The sequence below is a fragment of the Dermacentor albipictus genome, chromosome 8 (genome assembly GCF_038994185.2).
Source record: "Dermacentor albipictus isolate Rhodes 1998 colony chromosome 8, USDA_Dalb.pri_finalv2, whole genome shotgun sequence".
NCBI classification, from domain to species: domain Eukaryota; kingdom Metazoa; phylum Arthropoda; class Arachnida; order Ixodida; family Ixodidae; genus Dermacentor; species Dermacentor albipictus.
The window spans coordinates 135,324,977-135,350,647 of NC_091828.1; the positions used below are offsets into that span (position 1 = coordinate 135,324,977).

The 25,671-nt window shown below is 51.3% G+C and overlaps 2 protein-coding genes across 3 annotated transcripts in view; one reads left to right on the forward strand and one right to left on the reverse strand.

The window, feature by feature from the left end:
- LOC139049195 (uncharacterized) overlaps positions 1 to 19,026 on the reverse strand; it is a 146,483-nt gene extending 127,457 nt beyond the window's left edge. For both annotated transcript variants that reach the window (XR_011508178.1, XM_070524558.1), the window contains exon 1: positions 18,859 to 19,026. The gene's annotated coding sequence lies outside the window, so the exon portion shown is untranslated. The remainder of the gene's footprint in view (positions 1 to 18,858) is intronic.
- Positions 1 to 25,671, forward strand: part of LOC139049193 (sodium-independent sulfate anion transporter-like) — a 492,963-nt gene that overhangs the window by 51,295 nt on the left and 415,997 nt on the right. The gene's annotated exons all lie outside the window — the stretch shown is intronic.

Below are 25,671 nucleotides of genomic sequence, written 5' to 3' on the forward strand. Positions count from 1 at the left end.
TTTTTCGTGCATTTGGAAAACAGCGGCCGCAAACTACTACTTCAGCGGAATACAACAGCTTGCCCCCTTTGAATTCTTCTTGTTTTGAAGCATACATCCCCTCCAGCCAGCACGTATGGAGGGACTTTAGTGAAGGAGTTCGCGACGCCAATTTGTACGGCAGACGCATAGAGTTTATGCTGTTGATTCTGAGGTTGAACTTGTCTCGTACGATCGAAGGTAGCGAACGTCCCAAGTGCGTGCACTACGTGAAGGACTGCAATGACGTGAAGCTATGAAATATAACAAGTTCAAATTTGCGTGCAGGGCATTCAGTGACATGGTGAAAACAAGTGTGCTTTTCTTGTGCGATATGAGCGGAGGTGTGCAGTGAATTGGTGCGTGTGCGCGTGTTGTAACGCGTGCAAAGGTGGACGGCGAATTGTGTGGATGACGCGAGCAGATGCGCACTGCGAATTGTGTTAGTGTTGTGACGCGAGCATCTGCTCGCTTGTACGGCGTGTACGGCGCGTAGATGCCGCGAATGACGCTTGGTGGAATGGCTAGTGCGAGCAACTCAGATTTGCACCGGTTGCTTAGCACGGGCGTCTCACCATCGTCTGCAATGGGAGCGGAAATTCTCGCAGCGCAACTCCAGGAAGCGGAAACGCCGGAACCGGAAATACCGGAAGCGGAAATGCCGGAACCGGATTTGGTGTGAGGGGAAAAGGCGGCGCACACAAAGGTTGGCGCTACTTAAGAGAGCGGCGGTGGCGCGTAGATGCAGGGGCTTTATCCTGGACATTTATGTAAGTACTCTCAAAACGAGGCAAGTTTTCGCTGTCGATATAATAATCTTGTGCAAACTGAAAAAAGCACGGAATCGTTTACGGACGCTTTACCGAACACGTGCAGTGAACGCCACCGCGCGCGGTCGCCGCGATGGAGTCTCCCGAACCGGCTTCTTGCGTGAAACGTAGGCAAACGCTGAGAGTAAACTATGTGAAATATGTACTTATTGTGGGCTGTCTGCATAACCAAGTGGAGCATAACAAAATGGAGCCTCAATACAGCGATCGCACGGGTTCGCAGCGACCGACTGCGCGTCCGCATGCACGTTCGCGCACAATGTTTTGCTTTCGCTGTGAACGCGTTTTCGCACCGTGCCGTGAGCTTTAGCCCGCCGCATATGTGTGTGTGTGTGTGTAGTGACTTTTCAAGGAGAGGAAGAGAGAAGTCCAGTGCCGTAATTGTCTTTCAGAGGAGGACACCTCAACAGCACTGCACAGGGAAAGGGGAGCGGGGAGAAAAAGATCAAGGAGAGAAGGGAAAGAAGGCGGAAAAAAAAATAACGAGAAGGTTGAAGCAATGCGGGGCTTACAGCCGCGCTTTCAGCTGCGTGTCACAGCAAAAGTCAAGTAGGCCAGGAAGCACTTTCTTGACAATGGAAGGGTGGGTTGCCGGAAAGAGAAGTGCTCCCTCCGAGTCACAGGGCAGTCCCACACGACGGTATGATGCAAAGAGCGCAGTGCGCTCAAAATCGAAGGCCAGGCAGCGTGGCAGAAGGTGTTCAAGCGTCTCCTCCTCGCCGCAATCCAAGCACGCGGGGCTGCCTCTTCCGTGCAGTCTGTGCATTCTGGCGGTCGTGTTGTAGCAGCCGACGCGCAGCCGAAGGAGAAACGAGCGGTCCCAGCGGTAGAGACCCGCGCGGGGGAGGAAGCGAGGGGGCGTACCTGCAGCAACGCGCGGATGCGGTGGCTGCGCGCGGAGGATGCGTAGTATCGCCGTCTTGGCCACGTCGAAACGGGTGACGGAGCTGGCGAGGGGGAAGCGAGTCGAGAGAGCTTGCTTGGCTAGGGCGTCGGCCGCTTCGTGCCCGGGCAGGTCGATGTGCGCGGGGACCCACTGCAATGCCAATTCGCAGCCCGGATTTACGAGATGGCGCAGTTTTGATCCCACGCGCTGCACAAGCGGAAGACCGGCATAGTCCTTCCTCAGCATGCACAGAGCCGCACGCGAGTCCGACAGTATCGCGGCAGACGAGACACCGCACTGCCGAAGAAGTAGGTCAGCCGCATCGCCGCGAGTTCAGCGACTGTCGACGAGGTAGGAAAACGAAGGCGGCACTGTCGAGACGCAGAAATGTCCGGTGCCGTGCACGCGGCAGCGGCGGAACCGTCACTGGACACGGATCCGTCAGTGTACACTAGGAGTCGGTCGTAGATGTTCGAAGGTCAATGCAGCCGTCTCCTGCTGCATGGCACACAGTGCTGTTTGTCGCTTGCTCTTGACGCCCGGGACGGTGATGTTTACGTCGAGGAGCGCGGAGGCGTGCGGCGAAGGCGGCAGGGGGAGGAGTTGAGACAAAGAGGCGATGCGAGTGCGGAAAAATCGGTGGCACGCTGGCCCATGCCCGAGCCCTCGAGGGTGTGGAGGCGGCACACGAGACGCTGACCCTGTGGCGACCGTTGCAGACGCTCGATGTGGTGAAGCGCTTGTTTCCGCGCGCGAAGTGAGGGCGGCCAATCTCCCGCTTCGGCGAGAGTTGCCCCCACTTGCGAGAAGCGGGGAAGCGCGTACATTTGGCGAACTGCGGTGCGGTGCTCGAAGTCGACGGCCTTCATCGCAGTTGGTTGCACCATCGCAGTTAGTTGCACTGGCGTTGGTGAGTGGGAGCGCGTAGAGCGCTCGCGACGTTGCGATCGAGTTGTAAACTCGGAGCGCAAGATGCGGTGTGCAGCCGCGGCCTCGGGCGAGCAGGGAGCGTGCGGCGCCTGCGACTTTCCTGGAGTCCCTGCAGAGTTGTGTGGTGGCCGCGTTAAAGTTGAGGCGGCAGTCGATGTGGAGGCCGAGGTATCGGACTTTTCTCTGCCGCGGGAGGGGGCTTCCGCGCAGCGAGAGAGTTGGCACTTCGAAGCGTGCACGGCTCGCACGGGGGTGAATTAGGAGCGCCTAGGTTTTTGACGCCGAGAGCTGAAGCCCTATGCTGCCGAGGTATTCGTCCACGGCGTTGATCGCCGACTGAAGTGATTGACGCACTTGGTAGCCATGGTCCGTGGGCCCGCAAGCAAAAAGAGCGGTGTCATCAGCGTAAATCGCCACACGGACTTAGAAGGCTGTCAGCTTCGGGATGAAATCGGGGAGCCTTGCCAGCGCCAAGTTGAAGAGGAAAGGGCTGAGGACACTTCCCTGAGGAACACCAGAGGTCACGCTACGGGGGGTGCTGAACGCGTCACCCACGCGCACTCTGAGCGTTCGGTCGTTAAGAAAGGCCGAGACATAGTCCAGTAGGCGGCCGGTGATACGCAGCTCGCGAAGCGCTTGAATGATGGTGCCGTGCGGGAGGCCGTCGAACGTGCGTTCCACATCGAGCAGCACCAGGTATCCGGCTTCGTGGCGGCTTGCCGCGTCCTCGAGCGTAGCGACAACGTCCGCGATGGAATCGGCTGTCGAGCGCAGTCGGCGGAAGCCGCTTTGTTCAGGGGCAAAGGCGTCTAGGGCGGAGGCAATCCATTCAGGGCGGTGCAAAGCCATGGGCTCCATCGCATATGAACATTTGACAGTAGACTAGCGACCATTGTTGCGTGGACGCTATCAGAACTGTTCAAAAACAATTTCGTACTAGAGATCAAAAGCGTGGCAGTTTCGGCGAGTTCGTATGTCATGACTGTTTTAGGCTTGTAGCGCAGCTCAGAGAGAGCAAAAAAAGGAAGGAGATAGGGGTAATCAAAGGGAACGGAAAACAGAGTGAGCGCTAACTTCCAACTGATGGTTTATTTCGTGACACAAGACTACTTACTTATACACTCGGCAAACGGCAAACCATGTGACATTAACCCGCCGTGGTTGTTCAGTGGCTATGGTGTTAGGCTGCTGAGCACGAGGTCGCGGGATGGAATCCCGGCCACGGCGGCCGCATTTCGATGGGGGCGAAATGCGAAAATACCCGTGTACTTAGATTTAGGTGCACGTTAAAGAACCCCAGGTGGTCGAAATTTCCGGACTCCTCCACTACGGCGTGCCTCGTAATCAGAAATTGGTTTTGGCACATAAAACCCCATAATTTTTTAAACCATATGACATCAAAAGATTACAAAGAACCAAGCAACAAAACTGATAGTAAACAAGTGGCAACATATTCAGACAGCCTGTGGCTGCAGTCGGAGGTACGCCGATTCATCGCTTGATAATGATAATGAGGGTGAGCTTACACATGCATGGCCCAGACCAATGATAGCCTTTGCTTCGATGATTTCTCTTGTGAGCTGATTACGACTATGACCTAGAATGACGCATTCCTCTAAGACAGGTTCGCAACCACACGTTTTGCAGTGCTGCGGAAGAAACCCCCCAACTGTAATACAATTCCTGGCATTGTAACCATGTTCGCGCAGCCTGTCATTCAGACATCGGCCAGTTTGACCAACGTAACGTTTTGCACACTTGAGTGAAAAACAATAAACAACACAATGTGCGCAATTAACGAACTTATTTTTGTGGTTCTTATCGCAGGAAAGAGGAGCTACCTTATTCGGATTAGTGAGCTTGCAAATCCTCATGAGCTTGTTAGGGGCAGAAAACACTACACGAACGTTCGCTCGCTGGGCGATTTTCTTGAGATTATGCGAGATGGTGTGAATATAAGGGATGATGCTTGTCCTACCCCTAGTAGTTACAGGATTATCTGCGTGCTGGTTATCTTTTCTACACTCTCTTAGAATTCGTTCTGCTATTGACACTTGTAGGGACACGGGATAACCAGCCTGCGAAAGCCGTTCGCACTGAGAGGCAAAGCTAGACGAAACACTATGGTGGCACGACTTTTTCAAAGCATTGTTAAGGAAAAGGTTAGCAATGCCTTTCTTGACCAACTTAGAATGGGCAGAATGAAACGGAAGAAGTGGTTTGTTAGCACCAGGTTCATAGTACCAACACGTATGAATATCCGAACAAGCTAGGCGCAGATCCAAAAACCGGATCGTATGATCCTGTGGGAGCTCGTAGGTAACGTCAAGGGGCGCAAGGCATTCCTTGATTATTGGCATTGCCGAGGCAACCTCAGTCTCAAGGTCAGCCGGAGAACACTGAACACAAAACAAAAATCGTCCACATAACGAAATATTTTAAAAATGTTAGTCTGATAAAGGATCACTGAGATGGCGACGTCTAAGCGAGCTAAAATTAATCACTGAAGAGCGGGGCAATGCACGAACCAATGCATACACCGTTTTTCTGCAAATAGATGGTGTCATTCCATGTAATGAACGTTGATGACAAATAAAAGCTCAAAAGTTCTAAAAAGTGATTACTAGACAGCCTAGCATTATTTTGAAAACGGGTGACGCCAAATTCACATGGTCACATGGTTCACAAGTCACATGGTTTGCCGAGTGTATAAGTAGTCTTGTGTCACGAAATAAACCATCAGTTGGAAGTTAGCGCGCACTCTGTTTTCCGTTCCCTTTGATTACCCCTACCTCCTTCCTTTTTTTGCTCTTTCTGAGCTGCGCTACAAGCCTAAAACAGTCGTACTAGAGACTTCGACGCCTACGGCGACTGTGATGTGACGTAGCGGCGATTCAGTCTTCTTTTGTCTTCTAAATTCTTGGACATTTCACTATTATTTCTCCAGTTGCGTCGCACTTTATGTTTATGGGTTTTCTCAGCGTGCGATTTCTCTCTGCTTCTTTTTCGTAATCCAGTTAATTCATAACACACACATGGCCATACGCGATGCCTTTCTTTAATGTGCGTATTACCGCTCCCTTTCAGTTCAAGTGAACTTGCCAGTATCTAGCATCAACAAGTTCATAGACCAAACCGTCATGACGTTTGCCGGGCAGTGGGCGCGAGCGAGCGTCTCAGTGCGCGTTTTTTGCTATTCACCGGACATCGCAGTCCCAGCGCACTAGCAGAAATCTTCCTTGCGGATGTGCTTGCTGCACACCCGAGTTGTAGCCGATGGCTGTCTGCCGGTTTTAAGTTCCCCAGCCAAGCTTCACGCAGCTCCTTGCCCTTCGGCTACGTGTGAATAATGCTGACACCGGGCTCCGCTGCGTGCGTCGGGCACTACGACACCGAGCAGTAGCCTACCATGCTGCACGCATCCAAACGCAGCCGACACCTATTATAGTACTTTCAAAAGTTGTCAAGCAGACACCCAAGGCGGGAAAGCCTCACCACTTAATAGGAACCGCGGCGCAGGTGGGACTGTCAACTTTCGTTTTCAGCTCGCTTCGGCGCTTCAGAAGAAGCAGACGCGGCCGCAATGTCCACGTGATTCCTCATGCCACGTCACGCCGACGGTGGCGCCAGCTTTTCCACTGGTGGAGCTCGCCCCCAATAGCATGACGTGTTCTCGCTTATAATTTACCGGATCGTCGATGCTATAGTTTCGGCGTGTGGGAATGACCGGTTCCTGTCGCTTCTTGAGTTTCACTGGATTGTACGCCACCATGAATTCGGCGCACGTGAGTGCCTCCATTTCAGGCGGCCGTTCTTCGTATCGTTCGACGGGACTCTTGTGCCAAATGTCAGCACTGGTAGGCAGCAGCCTCTCTTCCTCCCACGTCAGCATTCGTCTTACGGCTCCGATGGCGTTGCTCCGGCCAGTGAGTGTTTACGTAAATGACGTCACGACTTGTTAGACGCATGTCAAACCGGAGAAGAAACCAAGCCGCTTCCTGCGCCGACATTTCGATGGCGTTCAGCATGTTTACTCCGAGCTGTCGCGTTGCGGTTTCAAACGACAGTTGAGCCTTCGGATGTTCGTCGATCAAGGCCATGATGGCTCTGCCCAAGTTGGAAACGCCGCGGTTAGCCTTGTTGACGTACTGCACGACGTATGACGCACAGGCGTAAACATCAAGTATGACCTACAGGTCCATGGTAGAGTGTATAAGCGCGACTTGGACGAGGACGAAGAAAGAAACAGATACACAGACACAGCGCTTCCTTTCTTTCTTCAGCGTTTCTTTCTTCGTCCTCGTCCAAGTCGCGCTTATACACTCTACCATGGATTCTAACCAACTAGCCCGCCAGCGTGTTTTAACCAACTACAGGTCCATGTTGGAGTGGAGCACAGAAGCTATCCAGGGGTTGAACAGGTTCACCTTAATCAAGTCTAACCCCCCCCCCCCCCCCTTGAGCAGCAGCATAGGCCTGGCCAACCCGCTGCGAATCACCTCGTACTCGTCATACCCACGTATCCCGTGGTGTTCCCACATCATCCCAAATGACGGATACTTCGTAGTGTCCAAAGCCTCGTGTAACGTTTCGCGTTTCTTCTTGAGAAAGTGGTATCGCTTCAACCCGGCCTCGTCGTCGTTGGCGGCGGGCGGCTGCAGCGGAGTGAGTACCTTTGTTCTCAGCATTGGCCAGAACGGAGCGTGAAACCGACACTTTGTCCGTCCGCCCTTGTAACACGTGTATGTTGGTGTTCCTGGCATATCGGCCGTTTCAAGACGTCATGGTCGACGCACAGCAAGTGTTCGGCCATGGCCATGGTGTTTGGCATGAAGTCATTCTCGACCTCCTCGTCGGGGGCTTGATTCAACCAGAGAAGCAGGTGAGCGTGAGGGCTGCCTCGGTGCTGAAACTCAATCCGTTTGAAACTCTCAACCACGTAGCAAGGCTTAAACGGGTTGGTGCGTGAGTTTGGCAGCACCTTCATTATGACTCTAACCATATGGTCAAAGTATATGGCACATGTGGCTGGGTCGTTGTTTACCAGCGTGGCTGCATACTGTTGGTTCATTTCATGGTCATCGGTCATCAACCTCCAAATCACTGGGCCTCACCCGCAGTTTATCGAGCAAGTTAAGCAACGCTGGCCAATGAACCTCGGAAGCCGACAGTGTTAGGAAGGATTGACATTTGGGCGAGTTGGTACTGGTTGAACATCTTCTGAACACCGTCCGCTTACCGAGCTGGCGAATCATGGCGAACAGATCACTCTTACCCTTGTGCCAATACTTAACGGTGTTGGGAACGCCCACCATAAAGTCCATGTCCTGTTCAATCAACTGCTGGACCTTGCTAAGATCTTCGTCTTGCCTGGTCAGACGGCGAGACGTATTGTTGTTCTGATACATCATCGTCATATGAGACGAAACCCGATGATGTAACACCTTCATGGCCGTGTACAGTACGTGTAACGGCAAAACGCCTCGTGTCTGTCTTTTCGTGAACTTAGTATGCTTAGTACTTAGTAGTATGTTTACTTAGTATACTAAGTGAATCTGAGGGAAAGACGGCTGTTCTGCGTGACTGTCATACGGTATGCTCAACGGCGTCTTACCCTCCCCCGGTACCGTGGTCAAGACCCCGTCCTCGTCATACAATAAACTGTGTTTGTCAAACGTCAGTGCGGGCGCAACGTTAATCGTATCTGTCAAGTCATTCAAGTCGTAGCAAGCCTCAACGTTTGTCTCCTCGCCAGGCTCAACGGCCTCCCGGTAAATCTCCAGCCTCGCTTCGTCGATGTTTACACCATAGTGTTTGTACAGCGGCGAGTCTCGAAGCACCTCTACCGAGGCCGAGCACATCACGCGAAACCACGTTCGACAAGTAAATCGTTTTGGCAGACATGCGCCTCTATGTTTACCACTACCGCCTTGTCCTCTTCTAACGAACAGTGTAACTGTTTCAGCATCTCGTCGGAGTCGACCGGCACGTTCACCACGGGTCCCTTGATGTCAAACTGTCCGTTTCTCCAGTTCATAAGGCGTCGGATCTGAACTAAGGGGATGCGTGGCGAAATCAAACGTCCCGCCACGTCATTCAACAACGATAGACCTGGTGGCGTCGGCGGGTAACGGCACCCGTTATTCACGCTGTAAAGCGGGATCTTATGCCGCTGTAGAAAGTTCCTACACGTAGCGCAAACACTCGCCACGGGTCCTCCTACCTCACTCCACTCAGGTACGGCTAAACCAAGTGTTTTACGCATTGCGCTACTCACCGGACTCAAATCTCGCATATGCCAGTCTTTCGCAAATGTCACACGCAGATCCAAACAGATTGTCTGTAAAGTCCGTTTGGAACATGCGCGTCGCACTTGAACTTTCAGCCAGCCGAATCACTTGGTCCGTTACACGGCGAGCCTTCACGTCCTATAAGTACGTTGTATCGGCGGCTAGGCACGCAGCTCTCCGAACTGCATCACCCTGCCGTCTCTGTTCGATACGCCGAGCACGTTCTTCTGTCCCCGCAGCTCGATGCCTTCTCCTGGTTCCATTCCATCGTTGATCCGCGGCCCTGGCACGAGATGCTGAACTAGACGACGAACCATCCACTCGCCTGGTCTCTTCGTACTGACGACGCTTCTCAAGGCGTGCGGCTCGTTCTTCCTCCATCTCCACGGCTCGCTGCCTCCTTCCGACAACGAAGCCTGGCCTCTCCGACTCTTTCCATATCTGCCGATGATGATGATGACGACGACGATGATGATAGTGATCTAAAGCAAGGAAAGACGTTTGATTCTGCAACCCGTAAGGGAGCACGGCGAAGCGTCGTCAGGGGAGAGGGATTGGGAAGTGAAAGATGATGGAGAAAGTGGAAGGATGTGGCCTAATAGACTCCGCTATGCGCGAGAGGTGGCAGTCCTCAGTAAAGTTGCCAGCGTTGTAGCGGGCGCTTATAGGATGTCTATTCCCGTGGAACTTCTAAACTCCAGCAGGCTTCGCAGCGAAGGGAGCTGGGGCCACACCGGGAACAGCAGGTCAGTCTCTGTGGCCGCTGGAAGGCCGTGGCGTCTGTAGATGTTGATCACTGTGGAGCGTTCCTGCGCCAAAGATGGGCAGGCACAGAGAAGGTGCTCCAGACACTCGGGGTCCCCGTACCTCCTGCAGGCAGGTGACGTGGCGCGGCCCTTGGCGTACAGCCAGGCCGCAGTCCATGTGCAGCCAGTTCGCAAGCAAAGGAGTGTGAAATTGTCTCCTCTGGAGAGGACGTTCTCTGGAAGCGGCTTCGGGGCCCTGCCACTAGCCACTCGGGGGTCCGGGTGAATGGAGGTGAGCAGGCACCGTAGCCTATGTTTCGTGTAGTCCGAAGCCGCTACCGCTCTGGTAACAGGGACTACATCATGATGGGCAGCTTTGGCGTAGCTATCCGCCTCCTCGTTACCGGCTACCCCGACATGTGAGGCCAGCCAGTGGAAGGATATTGGGATTCCGGCGGTGGCTAGAGCCGTTAACTTGGCAAGCAGCACTGGACTTGCAGGGGTGCCCCTGCAAGTCCTGCCCGCCGTGGGTTCACGAGGGCCTGGAGCGCTGGCTTAGAGTCGCACACCACCACCACCGGCTGCTGGGGAGGATGCTCAGCAAGGGGGTCGGCAGCCAGGTGCAGCCCCGCGAGTTCAGCCGCAGTAGAACTTGCTGTAAACAGGAGGCCTACACTGCCTGCGAGAATCGAGAGCTAGAACTGTGCATGCCACTGCTGCCGACACGCTGGGGAGGACTGAACCATCCCTGAACACCAGCAGGTGTCCTTCCAACTCCTCCTGGACCTTGCAGGCTGCCACCTGCTGCAGGGCTGCGGCTGGTGCTCTCCGCTTGGCTATTTCCTTGAGGGAGAGGTGCACGTCCGGAGGCCCGTGATGGGGAGGAAGAAGAGCCACTGTCACAGGTAGTTGGGGAACTGTCTCCTTACAGAGGCGACACATGCTGCCCATATGTGAAGCCGGCAGGCTCCGGAGCCGGCAGTAGGAGAGCCTGGCCGTTTGGTGCGCGATGTAGCCTGTCAATATGCCCCAGTCCCCGTTACAACATGAGCAGAGACAGTGGCCATTCGCCGGCCTCAGCCAGTGTTGCGGCGATGTTGAAGTGTCTTGGAAGCCCCAGGACATTTCTTATGGCCGTCCTGTGCAGGACATCTAGTTTTCCTTTCGTGGCATGCGTCAGGGAAACCAGCGGCAGGGCATACAACAAGGACGTTGTTGCTGCAGCCTTGTTCAGGCGCAGGACCCACTTGGTGGAGCATCAGATGATCAACTGTGCAGTGAAGCGATCTCGTACATGACGGCAGTGACCTTATAAGGCCCGGAGTAGCGTGAAAGAAGCTTTGACCACCAGCCAACGTGGCGGCAAGGCGTCCAGAGGAGGACCAAAGAGCCCGGAGAGCAATTAACGGCTTTGTGATGGCGATCGTAGCGGGCCATCTGGGACAGCTGGGAGGCATAAAAACGATCCCTTGCAATCTGGCGAGCCGTTGCGGCCCGAGAAGCTGCATAGCGGGCGTAGTCTGTAAGAGGGTGCACAGGTGATGGTAAAAGTCTCAAAGGGCAATGCGAGATGGCGGCCAAACAAGAGATAAAATGGGGAAAAGCCAGCAGTGTCATGGCGTGACGAGTTGTAGGCAAATGTCACATAAATCAAGATGCTGTCCCAATCACGATGGTCTGAGGAAACGTACATGGAGAGCATTGTGGTCAGCGTGCGGTTGAGGCGCTCGGTAAGCCCATTGGTTTGCGGATGGCAGGCAGTTAGCTTGTGACGTATGGAACACGAACGAAGAATGTCGTCGACGACTTGCGACAGAAATGATCGACCACGGTCGGTCAGCAGCTGTCGAGGAGTGCCGTGGTGAAGAATGACGTTGTAAAGGAGAAATTCCGCAATGTCAGTGGCACAGCTTGACGGCAGTGCCCGCGTGATAGCGTATCGTGTCGCGTAGTCCGTAGCTACGGCAATCCACTTGTTTCCAGTCGGAGATGTTGGGATTAATGGCCCGATGAGATCAAGGCGGACGCCGTAGAACGGGACACCGGGAATCTCTATGGGCTGAAGAAGGCCTGCTGGCGACAAGTATGGATGCTTGTGGCGATGGCAGGACTCACAAGCAGCAACGTACCGGCGCACAGAGCGGTAAAGGCCTGGTCAGAAGAATCGACGCCGAACGCGATCGTACGCGCGACTTGCTCAGAGATGTTGAGCGGCTGGGGCGTCATAAAGCTGTTCGAGAACAGTGGAACGGAGGGTTTCGCGAACAACCAGGAGAAGCTCTGAGCCATCGCAGCTGGTATTGCGTCTGTATAAGATTCCGGCACGAAGCACGAATAACTGTAGGGACAGGGCAGAGTGGTGAGAGTGGTATGTTGGTTAAATCGGATATCGCGAAGACACAGGCGTCCGAATCGTGCGCTGACAAGTAGGGTGGATCCACTGGATGACGGGAGAGGCAGACCGCATCCTGGTGCAGTCTGCCAGACTTGTAAGTGATGTCAAAGCTGTATTCTTATAGTTTCAGTGCCCAGCGACCAAGTCGTCCAGTCGGATCTTTGAGGGAAGACAACCAGCAAAGCGCATGGTTTTCTGTGATGACCGAAAAGGTGCGGCCGAACAAGTATGGTCGAAACTTGCCGACAGCCCAAACTAGTGCGAGGCACTTGCGCTCAGTGATCGAAAATTTGCGCTCTGAAGAGGAAAGAAGGCGACTGGCATAGGCGATGACGTGGTCTCGTCCTTGTTGCTGCCGGGCGAAAACAGCGCCTATGCCATGTCCACTGGCGTCGGTGCGAAGTTCAGTGGTGGCTGACGCGTCAAAATGGGCCAAGATTGGTGGTGACGTAAGTAAAGTCGTGAGCGTGTGAAACGCAGTGGCCTATTCAGGGCCCCAAGAAAATGACGTTTCCTTCTTCAAGAGTTGCGTGAGTGGACGGGCAACGTTGGCGAAGTTCTTGACAAAGCGTCGAAAACAGGAACACAAGCCGACAAAGCGCTGTACGTCTTTAGGGGAATGTGGCATAGGGAAGTCTTTGACAGTGCGAATGTTTTCAGGGTCAGGTTGCACGCCTTCAGCACTCACAAGGTGGTCAAGCACAGTGGTTTCGCGGCGGCCAAAATGGCATTTGGCAGAGTTGAGCTGAAGGCTTGCTTGCCGGAAAATTTCAAGAACTGCCGACAAGCGGCTAAGGTGGTTTTCAAATGTCGGCGAGAAGACGATGACATCGTCAAGGTAACAGATGCATATGGACCATTTCTATCCACGAAGGAGGGAGTCCATCATCTTTTCAAATGTGGCTGGGGCATTACACAGTCCAAAAGCCATTACCTTAAACTGGTAAAGTACATCGGGTGTAACAAATGCGGTCTTCTTACGGTCTTGATCATCGACGGATATCTACCACTATCCTGACCTCAGGTCGATAGAAGAGTAGTAGTCAGCGCCGTGTAGACTGTCGAGAGAGTCATCAATCCGTGACAGAGGTAGACGTCCTTGCGCGTTACTTTGTTTAGGTGGCGTAAGTCTGCGCAGAAGCGCCAGCTGCCATCTTTCTTCTTAACTAGGACGACCGTTGATGCCCATGGACTACATGAAAGTTCAATGACGTCCTTGGTGAGCATCTTGTCGACTTCATGCTGCATCACTTCTCGCTCTGCATAGGACACGCGATAAGGACGTCGTCTGATTGTGCTGGCGTCTCCAGTATTGATCTTATGAGTGACCACAGATGTCTGTCCCAAAGGACGGTCATTAAAGTCAAAGATGTCGCGGTAGGACTTCAATATGCGCCGCATATCGGCTGTCTGAGTAGGAAGGAGGTCAGACGGTATCATCTTGTCCATATCACCATCTAGAGGAAGGCGAAGGGGCAGAGGACAAAGAAGCGTCGGGGACGAATGCAGAAACGGCACACTCATCGACAGAAGAGATGTGGGCTAGAGTCATACCGCCGGGGATAAGTTGCGTGCGCCAGCTAAAGTTCGATATGGGTATAGAGACGTTCGATTATCCGTAACTCTAATAAGGGTGTGAGGAAGAGCGACGTTATTGGCGAATGAGACATCAACGATCTGGATGAAGATGTAATCGCCATAGGGAATGGGAGAAAAATACCGCAAGTTCACATATATAACAGCTTGAGGAGGTAGACGAACGTAATCTACTGAGCACGAGCGCGGTTGGCCTGCAGTAGGAGCATAATGGTAGCACGGTAAGTCTAGCTGAAGCAAGCCAGCTCCGCAGTCAATAAGGGCAGAATGTGCAGACAGAAAATCCATACCGATAATGAGTTCATGAGCATTTCTCGAGCACGGCAAGTAGTACGCTTGTGGATCGGTCAGCAACACTTATTCGAGCGGAGCACATCCCTAGCACGGGAAGCGTACCGCCATGAACGAATGAACGGTACTGTGGGTGGCGTTAAGACCTTCTTAAGGCGGGGACGAAGCTCCTAATTCATCACTGATATCTGAGTCCCAGCATCCACTAGAGCAACAACATGTGCGTCGTCCAGTTTAACGTCTATCAGGTTCCTTCTGGTCGGAAGTTTGGTCAGGGGATTTGGCAGGCGAGTCGTCGATGCAGCATCACCTCTGGGAGCTGCATCGTCTAGTTTCCCGAGGGAGTCGTTCAATCGGCGACGTAGGGCGACGGAATTGGGGCGAGCGAGATGATTGGTGACGAGACAATGGCGAACGGGACTGGTGACCACGTGGGAATGGTGAGCAACGATACGGCAGGGATGGAGCGTCGTCGCCGGTGGTTTGGGGAGGCTCGCGGTAGGGCTGAAATCGGCCATGACCCATGTCGGGGCGACGGTTGTATTCATAGGGCGCCTGATAACAATACCACCGGCTGTTACAATGGCGGGCCAAGTGTCCAATACGACGGCAGTTGAAACAAATGGAACAATCATCAGCAGTCTTCCACTCGGCTGGATTGCGAGTACGGAACGGCGGCCTTTGACCTTCGGCGTGCGAAAGTGAGGGACGGCGGTCGATCAGCTGGTAAAGGCGGATCCACATGACTGACCAAGTCTGCGGGCCGATCAGTCACGTGATGCGACGTGACGGCCCGCCGCGATCCGGTCCGGCGCAGAACACATCCACACGGCGGACCGCCTAGCAGACGGCACAGCAGACCAACCAGCTACACCAACGCTTTTTCACGTTATCATTGTAATCATTCCGGCTCGAGTCCCACAAAGCCGGGAACCGATCAACGAGGGATACGAAATAAAAAATCCTCCTCGTCACTCCAAGAGGACATGGTGTTTAAAAAATATATTTGCTACACGCACGTGTAGGCGGAGCGGCGGACATGAAACGACTGGCTTTTTCTGAGCCGAAAACTAGATTGTGATATTTGTGATGTTTTCTAAGTGCATTTGTTGACTACGCCAAAATCGCTGCGGTTTGCTTGCGGTCCGCCGCCAAAACTGAAGCTGGAAAAGCCTCGGCGATTTGTTGGACCACGAGAGCCACGGTCCGCACGAACTGGTGACGTCCTATCACGTGATGCGCGGACCGCGGTCCAAAAGACCAATTTGGTCCGTCGTGTGGATCGGCTTTACGGAGCTACGGCGCACAGAGTCCAGGCCAGCATTGGAGAGCTCCTGATGAACGGCAGCTCGGACTAGTGGCACCCTCTGGGAGCTATGGTCCCAGGCATGGCCGCACGTAGAAGCAGGAGACAAAGCATCAACTTCACGTCAGATGATCTTCTTCACGTGCTCTACGGGGGGCGGCGTCGACGGCTTAGGTACTTCTGCGCACGACCACGTTGCTGCCGTGTTCGGAAGTCGAGCGAAATGATAGGTAATGCGGCGACTTTTGGCGGCCTGAAAGCGCTTGCACTCTTGGATGATGGCATCGACGTTGTCGCAGTCTTTGCAGATTAGCAGATTGAAGGTATCATCTGCTATGCCCTTTAACACTTCGCCCACTTTCTCGCACTCCGTCATGCCGTCGTCGGCTTTGCGGCAAAGGGCAAGCACGTCCTGTATAAAAGTCAGGTACGACTCTGTCGCTGTCTGCGCACGAAATGCCAGCTCCTTCTTTGCTGCTGCCTTTCTACCTGCAGACTTGCCGAAGAGGGAACACATCTTTTCCTTGCATGCATCCCAGCTCCCAATTTCGTCTTCGTCATTTTCAAACCACACCTTCGTTGTTCCTTTGAGGTAAAATACTATGTTTGCCAACGTGATCGTCTCATCCCAGTGATTATACTTGCTTGCACGCTCGTACAGGGGTAGCCGGTCCTCGATATCGACATTGTCAGTCCCGCAGAATGTGCCTGGGTATTTTAGCACAGCCAGGAATACCGTTGTCGTTGAAGTCGCCTCGATGGGCGCCGATGCCTCATCCGCCATCGGGGAAAAAGCCCGGCATCGGCTGCTGCGGAGTTTCGTTGTACCGTGTGGATACCCCGCACCTCCCACCTGAATGCCACGGGGATGAGAGTAGCCAAAAGAGATAGGAAATTGTATTCACAAATATATACAGAGGGACGGCTTCAGGCTAGATGGCAGAAGTTGTTGTTGTTGTTGTTGTGGCCTGTGGCACGTGTGGCTCCTACCCACGATGGGGGATTGGCCAAGAAATGGATGGATTATTCCAAATTAATATATAGCATAAATTTCCTAAAATCTATGGGAATAGCATTGAATAGGGTTGAATAACCGGCTAAAATAAAATCAGGAAGGTCATGTTGAATGAGAAATAATGAATTTAAAAGTAATAATAAAAAATAGAATTTAGCAGGGCATTCGTTTAGATTCTGTAAGGAATGTTTGGACAGCGAAGCATGCATCCCTGTGGCTGAAACCCAAAGTGGACGCCCCGAACGAAAGAAGTGCAGGTTCTGTCAAGTCTAGGCCAATTCTTCTAAACGGCATCTCCAACAATCTTTTTCTTAACGCAGCAAAGCGGCGACAAGATAGAAGAAAGTGCTGTATCGTCTCCTCCTCCTCACAAAAAGAACAAAGGGGAGAGGGAACCAAACCCAACCTGTGTAAATAGAAATTTAGGGAGGGAATGCGGCAGCGTAATTTGGTGAGGCAGACCTCAAGCATCTTTGTATAACAAGAATCGCTATGCCAGGGAAATGCCAGGTGTTTATACTCTGGAGAAGCTGTCAAATGTGGGTTTGATAAGGCTGATCTAATTGATCTCATCCGAAATCTTGCCGCCGTGATCTGTGCTGTCACTGGTAGAATAGGAAGAACAGGGCCGGCTAGTGATGCATGTGCCAGTGAATCGGCAGTTTCATTAAAAACCAAACCTTTATGACCAGGCACCCAAATCAAATGAATACATAGCACATGGGCAGGAACTAGTAAGTGGAAGAGTTTTAGCACGGGTGACTCATTAGTAGCGGTAAGGCAAGAGCATACAGAAAGGGAGTCAGTAAGAATCGCAGCCGTTGTAACCATTGGGTCTAATTTACGTAAAGCTAGGATTACTGCTAACAACTCGGCCAGAAAAATAGGCACAAAATCAGGCAATCTTAAAGAAAAAGACCAGTCGAGCGCAGGACAAAATATTCCAATGCCAGCTTTTTCCTCGCACTGTGAGGCATCTGTTGCAATGATGATGTTTGTTTCTAGGGTGCTTAGGTGGTCTTGCAACATGGCGTTTAAGATGCCGTAAGGGAGTAGTTTCGCGTGGCAGAACAACACGAGCGCTACTCTGATCGTCGTCTTCACCGTCTTTCTGGCGCATTCGTCCATGCTCGGCAAGATGCGTGCTCCAGTGCGCGGAAATAACGCGTAACAATATTATTCATAAATTAGTAATATACTTTAGAGCTGCATAACGATACATCAATTTAATTCAGCCGGCATTAGATGCCTCAATACGGTTTACAGATTTGTGATACAGATACAGTTATGTATGCGTGAGATAACAAAGGTGTAAGTTTGATGCTTTGTGCTGTTACGTGAAAGCACAATATATAGGCAAACTATTTACCGGGTGTATTTACAAGAGTAGGAAGCACTGGTCAACATGGAAGCCAGCCAACATCAAGCAAGGCACGTCGTCGTCATCTGATCAGCAGTGACCACTTCTGAGTACGTACCACTAAACCCTATGGTCAACATCAACGTCTTCGACTAGCACGCAGCAATATTTTTACAATTTTGCTGCTCCCGACAATTCTTTCTTTTTAATCGATGACCTACATGAAAAAATTGGCTGGCGCTTAGCTCAGATAACCCTGGATATGCAAAGCGGAAGCTTGGTTTAGCCTGGTTAAGTCTTGCTTTCACTTGCTTAACCTTTGATTTAGCTGTATTTATTATACTTAAGTATGCGATCATCGTTAAGCCAGGTATGACGGCTGTACCTAGGGCGGTGGCTAGACATGGCTGTGATTAGGCTTGGGCAGACACGCGTCGTTCTGCGGTGCGACGCCTGTTGTGCCACAGGGAAAGCGCAAGTGCTAGACATGCTAAGAGACGTCGCGAACATGCGCAGCGTCGAAGCACAAACAGACAGGGCGCCAACGTGGTTGCTACATTGACCTCGACGATGCGACGCCTGTTGTATACCAGACCTTCTCCAGTGAAGCAGCTCACCGGGCGATAACGAGCTCACCGGGCGATAACGGCGGGGTGCTCAGGCGCCGCTTGGCGACGACGGCATACGACGGCTCAAAGCCTCCCGCCCCCGCGCAACGCTCGGAGAATACGGCCCGCCCTCACTCTCATCCATGGCCAAGCTCGCACTGCCTAGGCGAGCGCGGCGCTCCCTTTAGGGCCGATTTACGCTTGAGCCGCCCATCGCCCCAAGCCGCGCCGCAAGCCGCACCGCACGCGTGCGGTCGCGCGAAAGATTGCACGTATCAAACACTTGCGCAGAAATTTCGGTTTACAATGTGTAAGGTATACACTGTGCACACAGTGTAAATTATAATTTGTGCACAAGTGCTGGATACGTGCAATTTATCGCGCGACCGCAAGCGTGCGGTGCGGCTTGCGGCGATGGGTGGCTCGAGCGTAAATCGGCCCTTAAGCCCACACCACACGTACGCTTCCTGACGCGCGTAAGCTCGCGTCTACGCGCCTTGCGCATGCCGCGCCTCGCGAGGAATGTTAACGTCCACAAAGACGCGCTTCCATGCGCGCGACAGCACGCGCTCCCTGGGATCACTCACCCTTCGAAGATGCCGCTTCGTACTTTGTTACTGACAGTGTTTCAAAGTGCTTTGATATCTATAAACGTAAATGTTATATTTTAGAGTTTATAGATCAGCACAAAAACAAAAGATTAACCACTCGCTTCTATGATATAAATCTTCTTCACTGCGCCGTAGCTGCGAAGCCTGGCGCGCCAACGCGAGGCAGCCCAAGCGCGCGATAACTGAGAGCAGCTGCATAGAATAAAGAACAACCTAGAGAAGGGAAACTGTACCTTCCACAGTGGTTCGAAAATAAGAAGCGGCAGCGCATGGAACTTAGTGGGGGACCCGACAGATGGCGCTACTTAAACAGAAAACGGAAATGTTCTTTTTTTTTTAGTACAATATTCAATATGGCCGCTTTATACCGGTGGCGTACGCTGGGTACGCGCCGTGCTCGCCTCGCTGGCTTTGCGGCATGCCTCAGCTGCCGCGTTTTAATGGCCAGGAGACTAAAGAGCCTCTACTGACGCCCATACAAACAAGCCACAAGTGAGTGAACAGGACGTGCGACTTTATTGGCAGAAGAAAAGCAGTGCACCTTCTCATACAAGATCAGAAATAAAATTTGCATGTCGAGATGCGCTGAAACCATTAACGCGAGCTCGTAAACAGCTCACTTTCGTCGCCGCACATGGCGATCTGGTAACGAGCGACAATCAGTAGCGCAAGCAAATTGGGTAGTGCACCACGTGTTTGCATCGACAGTCGCCGTAACTTGCATTGCGAAGCAATCGGGTGACTCAAGGCATCTGCTGCCGCAACCAACATAGCGACATGGACGAAACGGCATTATAGCGTCCCCACCTTTCCAACCTGCACGTTTCTTTTTGTTCTTTCGGGGGCCGCTAATGTGTAACTCATAGTTGGTGCCCCACATTCTCAATGTGGGCATCACCATTTTGCAGCCACTTTTGCAGGCCTTTCCACCCATGTGGCTATCAACTTCGGACCATGTAATAACGTGTGCTGTCTCCGCTCACGCCACATCACGGCTGATGAAGGCCCACAAGCATAATTTGCCGGCGGCTGCAGCAAGAAATGTCGATTGGGGAGAGCACCAATTACGGTGCATGTAAATTGGGAGTCTTCGTCGCTGTGTGGACTGCAGGAGCAGATGGTTACCTCGGGAGACTGTTGCCCATGCAGCTAACCAGGTCGCCACATCGAAGAAACATAACACGGCGACCATTATCAAATTAGACCCTGCATTCAATCGCCGCATAAGGTTCAGACAATACATTGTACATTGGCTAAGATCCGCATGACAACAGTGGGCATTCACGCACTACAAGTTGCATACAGCACATTCAGCTATCCAACTTCAGGCATAGTGCTTGCCTACGTCGCACATGGTGGTCTAGTAACGAGTGACAACCAGCAGCACAAGCAGATTGGACAGTGCCCCACCTGTTTGCACTGACAGTCGCCGTAACTTGCACTGCGAATCAATCGGGTGACGCAGGCACCTGCTGTCATAGCCAACACAGCGACATGAACTACCTGGCATCCTAGCGTTACCTCCTTTCCTACATGCACGTTTCTTTTTGTTCTTTCGGTGGCCACTAATGTGTCGCTCACACTTGGTGCGCCACCTGCTCTCAATATAGATGTGGTCTGTTTTGTGGGAATCGTCATTTCGCAACCACTTTCACAGGCCTTTCCACCCATGTGGATATCAACTTCATGCACTTCAAACCATGTAATCATGTATGATAGTCTCTGTTCACGCCAAATCATGGCCAAAGAAGGCCACAAGCACACTTTACCCACGGCTGCAGCAGGAAAGGACAAACAGGGAGCACCAATCACAGTACATGTAAACAGGGAGTTTGTGTCACTGTGTGGACTGCAGGTGCTGACCTCGAGAGGCCGTTGGCCAATACAACTGAACAGGCTGCCACATCCCAGAAATGTAACACGGCAACCATGACCAAGTGGGACAACATTGAAACAAGATTATGCAATCAAATCACTTCAGCATACTATAACATAACGCTCAATCTATACATTGGCACTATGCATTGGCTACGATCTACATGAAAACAGTGAGCATAGACGCACACGGGTTGCTTGCGGCACATTCAACCGCCTGACTGTAGGCATAGTACTTGCCTTCGTCGCACATGGCAGCCTGGTAACAAGCAACATTTAGCAGCGCAAGCAGATTGGACAGTGTGTCCCACGTGTTTGTACCGACAGACGCCGTTGAATATGAGCAACTTGCATAGCGAAGAAATCGGGTGATGCAAGCATCTGCTGCGACAGCCTAGAGCGACATGGAGTGCCCGACATTTTAGCGTTACCACCTTTCCAACCTGCACGTTTCTTTTTGTTCTTTTGCATGCCACTAATGTGTAACTCACACTTGGACCCCTATATTCTCTATATATGGGCATGGTCGGTTTTGTGGACATCACTATTTTGCAGTCACTTTTGCAGGCCTTTCCACACATATGGATATCAACTTCATACACTTAGAACCATGTAATTATGTATGAGAGTCTCCGTTGACGCCAAATCATGGCCGAGGAAGGCCACAAGCAAAATTTGCACACGGCAGCAGCAGGAAAGGACGGAACGGGGAGCACCAACCACGGTGCGTGTAAATTCGCAGTTTATGTCACTGTGCAGACTGTAAGAGCAGGTGCTTGCCTCGAGAGACTGTTTCCCAATGCAACTGACCAGGCTCCCACATATGAGAAACGTAACACGGTGACAAGTACCAAGTCGGACAGCACCGAAACCAGATTCTGCAATCAATCACTTCAATGTAGCTTGCACAAAAACACAGGCTGTCGAGCAAGAATAGCAATCCTGAATGAGACTAGGAATTCAATATGGGAATGAGAAAGCTTGCATTCAAGAAAGAAGCCACTCTACCTTGCAAGAATTGAAAGTCAAAAACATTAACAAAAGTTAAATGCTACATAGCACTCAGTGTAAAGGTTAATGCAAGACACACGCCAATGCCGCATCAGCTATTTCAGGAGAGGAATTGCACATGGCAACATACACTACAAAGAACTGCTACACATATGTTATGCTACTAGACAGTGACTGGCATTAAGTATGAGCAAAGAATCGGTTGACCTTTAATGTTTGTATTAAGAATAGGAATGATCTCTAACAAAAGTCTGGAATGAAAAAGCTTGCATTCATTGAAACAAAATTATACTTGGCAAGAATTGGCAAGGCCAGGAAGCTCACTAAGGAAGGGCAAGCTGACAGAACACTCTTAGACAGCGTCGTCTGTGCTTGTTCAGAGGTTGCAGGTCCATCTGAAGACAAATAATTTTTGTTGTTGAGGTACCTGGATGACTCGGCCAATATCCGTGCTGGTGGAATGATGGCGTAGGCTCTTTTCACTCTTGAAACAGTCGTCCGTAGACTTGATATCTCATCCAAATAATTCTGGAATGGCTTCTTTGTTCGTGGTCTTGCGAATTCAGCTCCAGCCCCTTCCTGTTGGTGTAGATGGGGGCTCCCGTGATGACCAAGATGCACTTGGCACAGACTCTGTTGGGGCAGAACAATGGCACATGAGATACAGCAGAGATTATCCAAACTCATGTAGTGTTTTCTTTTATGTTCGAACTAATTATGCTGAACTGTAAACATGAACAAATGTTCATATCATCTGCTATAAACAAATGACATGTATCTCAAGACTAGCAAGCCAATACAGCATATATCAAGCACATTTATTTCTGAACCAGGTGTTGTTTACCTTGTAGTAGCAGCCAAAGTCCACACAATGACCTTGTAGCAGGCAGCAGCTTCTGTTTAGTGCATGGAGTGTGTTGCTTTATACTGGTGCCATCCTCATTACTGCATGTCTGGAACAGAAATTTCGACAGCATCAGAAATTGAATAAGCACAATTTTGCAATATAAAATGCGAAAAGGTGCGACATATCCATTGCAATGGTTTGTGACTACAGAACACACGCAAATGTACACTGTTCGTTCTAGGGTGCTTAAGCAGCACGGTAAATAAATATGGTTACTCTCCGTAAAATTGATGTCTGCATAACTACAACGCATGTCAACAGAGGTATTATTAAAATCACAAATAAGAACATTTGTGCGCTCGTTTATACACTAGAAGAGATCGCACTGCTGATTTCACAAGCAAATAGATGAAAGACATGAAGCTATTAGAAATGATGCATTCTTTTTGTGCATGAACGTGATGCACCGCTTCACTACTGCAAAAATAGATGTCCTGAGGTAAGCCAAACGGAACAGCAAGAACATTTGGAAACAACAGGTACGAAATATGGGTGAATTATCATGTGTGCAACTGTTTAATACATTAAATTTAGTACTTTAGCTTCAGTTTATCAAAAGGTTATTCGGTTCTGTGAATGAAAGAAGTTGCCGGCGGACTCGAAAAAAAAAAATATATTGATAAGGCAACTCAGTCACTTATGGCTACGGCTACAACGAGATGAAAAATGTGACGCGCCTTCCGATATCGTTTCTCTTTCCTGAATGTGTGTATAATGATGGCCTCGCAACTGAAAGTTTATTTCGGAAATAGCAACGGAGGTTCCTGACTGCCCTTATGTAATGCAGCATCTAGTTCGTTAACTTACCTCCGCCTGTAAGTTAACGAGACAAATAAATTACATAGCGATTGAAGCAGTGATGTTAGACATACCGGTATTGCTGCCCCCAGTCGCAGCAGGACCCGGCTCCCATTTCGATGCAGACGTGTTCCACATGGCTCACGACTGAAACCTAGCTTTCAGGCTTACACCCCAAGTTAAATAACGCGAGATATTGAGGCGCAATAAACTGGTGTTAGCACAAAATAACCAACCAATGTACGAACCAAGGAATCCGTACCTGCCGTGCACGCGAACGTACCGGTAAAAATTTTAAATCCAGGCCAGAGGTCACGTGGGAGGTCGATGATGCTGAACGCAATTTTGCGTGTAAAATGACAAAAAACAAAAAAGCTGGTAATGAAAAGTACAATGTAAAATTAGGAATTATAATTTTGTAGTCTTTATCATGCAATAAAAACGCTTCGTTTACTGTTGAAGAAAGTTTGTAGGTTAAAATTGCGCTTACTACGGCGCCTCTGGCGGGAGATAATGCGCTCAGCGGGGAACCTTTTTAATTGGTGTACTATGCCTGTTTCTTTAGCAGCGCTGCGCGGTCGATTTTTTCGCCCTCTGTGGCCATTTGTTGAACTTGAGAGTGTGCTACCCCTGGCAACTGTTCACCGAGATCGCGCCGCGTTTAGATGCGTACGAGCCGTACCGCACTGTCTGCGCATGCGTGGGCGCGCGTACGCGAGCTTGCGCGCGTCCCCAAGCGCAGGTGTGGTGTGCGCTTTTTACGGCGAGGAGTTACGGAGTCGCCATCTATCGGAAGCGCCTCGCTGGCGTAGTATGGCGCGCTCCTCATAGGTTTTGCTGTCAGCGCTCACTGAAAATTCCATGCGCGAGCTCTCCCGGACGTTTCTGTAAGTACTTTCGAAACGAGAGAAGTTTTTACTGTCTAAGTAATAATCTTGGGCAAATTGAAAGCCAGAATCGTTTTCAGACGTATGCTATCTCTTTACCGAATACGTACAGTGAGCGCCACGGCGCGTCGACGCCGCGATGAAGTCTCCCAAACCGGCTTCTTGCGTGAAAGATAGGTAAATGCTGAGAGAAAACTATGTGAAACATGTTCTTATAGTGTTTGTATAACTAAATGGAGCGTAAAAGAATGAAGCTTCAATGCAGCGATCGCACAGATTCGCAGCGACCGACTGCGCGTCTGCATGCTTGTCCGCGCACTGTTTCACTTTCGCCGCGTACGAGTTTTCGCACCGTGTCATGAGCTTTAGGCCGCAGAGCTGTTCAAAATTAATTTCATTGTAGAGACTTCGACGCCTACGGGGACTTTGATGTGCCGTCGCGACGGTTCAATCTTCTTTTTTCTTCTAAATTCTTGGACGTTTCAATAATATTTTTCGCGTTGTGTCGCACTGTATTTTTATCGGTGTTCTCAGAGTGCGATTTCCCGCTGCTTCTCTTTTGCAATCCAGTGCATTAATTCATAGCACAAATATGACCATATGTCATGCTTTCTTTAATGTGCTTCTTACCGCTCGCTTTCCACTCCAGTGAACTTGCCAGTATCTATAGCATCGGCAAGTTCATAGGTCAAACCGTCATGACATTAGTTAGGCAGCGCGCTCGGGCGAGCGTCTCAATGCGCGTTTTGCGAACATCGCGGACCCGGCGCCGTAGCAGAAATCTTCCTCGCGTCTGTGCTTGCTGCATATCCGAGTTGTAGCCGATAACTGTTTGCCGGTTTTATGTTTCGCGAGCCAGGCTTCACGCAGCTTCTTGTCCTGCCGCTGCGTGTGAATAAGGCTGACACCGGGCTCCGTTGCGTACGTCCGGCATTGCGGCACCGAGCAGTGGCCTACCATGTTGCGCGCCTTCATAGGCAGCCACTACCTATTGTAGTGCTTTCAAGCGTTGTAAAGGAGGCACTCGAAGCGGGAAAATCTCGCCACTAAATGAGGACCGCAGCGTACGAGGGAATTTAAATTCTCGTTTTCAGCTCGCTTCGGCGCTCCTGAAGCAGCCGACGCCACCACTATGTCCACGTGATCCCTAATAGCACGTCACGCCGATGGTAGCGCCAGCTATTCTAGTAGTGGAGTTCGAGGCCATTAGCCAGGCGTGCGGCGAGTGGTCAGGTGGCGACCCAGCTGCGGAGTGCGCAAGCGCCAAGCTAGGCGCGGCGTGTTGCCAAGACTACGGCGCAGCTGCGGTAA